This window comes from Solanum tuberosum, unplaced genomic scaffold (assembly GCF_000226075.1).
Source record: "Solanum tuberosum cultivar DM 1-3 516 R44 unplaced genomic scaffold, SolTub_3.0 scf00112, whole genome shotgun sequence".
NCBI lineage: Eukaryota > Viridiplantae > Streptophyta > Magnoliopsida > Solanales > Solanaceae > Solanum > Solanum tuberosum.
The window spans coordinates 1,137,920-1,141,104 of NW_006239035.1; positions in this window are offsets into that span (position 1 = coordinate 1,137,920).

Here is a 3,185-nt window from a genome sequence, read left to right on the forward strand (position 1 = left end):
GTAATAAAACGGGGGGGGGGGGGGGGGAATTAAAAAATTGGCCTAACCTGTTCATATGAGCCGAAATACTTTTTAAAAATTTTCAATTTATCTAAGATTGACAACCCATTTCACCTATCTTGGTAAACACTTTCTCCTTATACGAATTTTACGTTGTACAAATTCAAATAAATTGGGATTTCAATACATATGTAAAACTTTGGATGAAAAATAAAACAAAACTATATGCCATATATAGGACTAAATTTACGTTTATTTATGAGATAAAAAATTTCTTATTGGTGACCAATATATATATGAGATAAGAAAATTCTTATCTCATAAATAAATGTAAATTTAGTTCTATATATAAGCATATATTTTTGTTTTATTGTTCGTGCAAAGTTTTATATATATATTGAGATCCCAATTTATTTGAACTTGCACAACATAAAATTCATATAAGGAGAAAATGTTTAATAAGATAGTTGAAATGGGTCGTCAATAGTAGGTCAGTTGAGAATTTAAGAAAAGTATTTTAGCTCACAAGTTAGGTCAACTTTTTTTTTTATTTCCCATGATGTTCGATATTTGCCTTTGGATTCGGTCAAATTTGAGTTAGCATAAGAAAGTCTCATATGGAGGAGGTTAAAGCGTTGCCTAGCAAAGGTGAATTTGTACCCATAAGAACTTAAATCTGAGACATCTTATCAAGGATGAATAAATACTTACCACAATCCTTGTTGGTGGTTATGTCAAATTAATTTGAGGAAAGTTGAAATTTGTAAAAATAACATTGACAACTTCTTCTACTAATTAACAACATTTATTTCTTTATTAAAATTTGACCAAATATCTTCATTTTGTATACAATAAACTTTTTTATAATTAAATCAAATTTGATCTTCTAAAAACTTGGACAAACGGACTATAATAAATACACCACAAATGTATCTCAATCTATGGATCATGCATATCTAATTCTGGAATGTTATCCCAAAAATTAAAAATATTAATATTTGCATCCCATGCCAATGCATCAAGATTATCGGGAATAGGTCCTGGATCTGAAAGTGGTGTAGAATAACAGTCATTACTCATTTGATCATTACCTTTTGAATCGTCTTTTTTGTCCTTCCCCTTGTAGTCAATTCAACTAGTTGATGAACTAATTTTTTTTTATCATTCTTCACAATTTTTCTTGCGGTTGTTTTGGTCCTTGATTTCTTAGGAATTGATGGAAAAGAAAACCCTAAAAGTCCAGTAATAGCTTCATCATATTTTTCCGACTTCTTACAAAGTGTTCTTCGAGATTTATGAGACTTCATCATGAATATACTGAGTAGAGTACTAAATTTTGATTAATATTATTATTTAAAGAGTGTTCTTGAACCCTTCTAATAAATACAATAATCTTGATATTAGGTGAGCAGATACTATCGCATTAATTTTAAAAGTCACATTTTGACTTCAGAAAAGAAAGGCTTGAATTTTTATTTTTGAATAACAATTCTTATAAAATTAGGAAAGAGAACATTTCAATATTAGTAAAATAAATAAATCTACAATAATTTAAAGAGAAAATCTAAACGATAATAACTGTTAGTATTATTGTAACGACCTATTCCGTCATCATTTAAAAGGCATCTCGTGTAAAATCTATTTTTTAAAAAATATGTTGTCAATTTAAATTAAGGATAACACAATAAAAATTTTGAAATTAAAAATTGACCCGGACTGATGTCATCCTACCATAGTGGAAATATTCTCGCTATGGCGGCGGCGTTGTAGCGTGTGCCAACCCATATAGCGGGTGTGACAGGAAGAATCTAGAAAATACGTATTCTTTTAATTTTCTATCGTACTCTTCAATGGTAAAAAACAACGAATTCAACTAGAATACAAGGTTTAGGAGATCACTTGTCTTAAATCAATCAACAATCACTCCACTAGTTAAGTCTTCCCCTTCCGAATCACTTCCAAAGCCACACAATCTATATATAAGCAAATATTCACAATAAATTTCGGAAAATAACAATACCCACATCAATCCTCTTGAAAGGTGGGTCAATCAACACAATTCTAAAATTAACATTTGAATCAAAAATTTATTACTTGAAAACATTACTCAAGGCTTTAGGAAAAATCATTTCGAAAAGGGACTTGAAATCAGTTCAAAATCTCCCTTTTAGCTAAGAGCTTGAGTTCGTGAAAATACTCATCATTCACCGATCAAAATCTCATATTTTGATGTTAAAGCTCATAATTAATCAAGGAAAAATGAAGGTTTAGGATCAAGAAAACTTACCCAAATGATTTAGCATGGAAATTCCCTTCAAAAATTCGCCACCAAGGGGTTTCCCAAGTTTTAAAATGGTGAAATAGGGCTTAAACCTCGAAAGTTGTAGGCCAAAACTCACTCTGATGTCGTGTCACGACCCAGACTGTCGTGATTGACATCCACACTAACCCTTCGGTGGGAGAACCATTACTACAACCTAAACTAACAAATTTTATGAAAACTAAGACATTTAAAGATACAGAAGCAGGTTTAAATGACAATAAAAATGGAGTCCCCATAAACTCCAAGGTTTTTAACAAATAACTTGTAACATCTCGCAACTAGAAATGACTAGAAAGAAGTTTAAAATCTGGAAATAGTCATTTTTGGAAAGTATAAGGAAATCTGGAAAATTTTAAGCAAGTTAAAGTGAGTTTTTGGTTAAGTTCAAACAACCATAACTCCTAGATCAGGATGAGTTAGGTGTAGTTCCAGATATGGTTGGAAAGCTCTTGGAATTATCTTTCCAACGCAGCCAAGTTTGCGCGATTCCGAGTTCGGATGAGTTAGTTATGCCCTTTGGAATTTGTGCTGTTGGATTAAGGAAATGTCCAATCAGAAAATTTAAGGGGTATTTTAGTCTTTTCATTGCCCTATTATTTTAATCCGTTTTTAGGAATTTAATATGGGTTAAATCAGATTTTAGTCAGTTTTAGAATTTGGGATTTCACGTTAGGGCTAAGGAGAAAGGAGAAGAAGAAGCAAGAACGCTCAAGATCGTCGAAGTTTGGCTTGTGGAATTCGTCAGGGGTGATCCCTACAAGGTATGTGAGATCACATAGTGTTGGGTTAGTTCACCCATGTGCCAAGCATGTTTAATTCAGCGTATTTTTGTTCTAAAGGATTGGGAAATTGATGTTCTTGA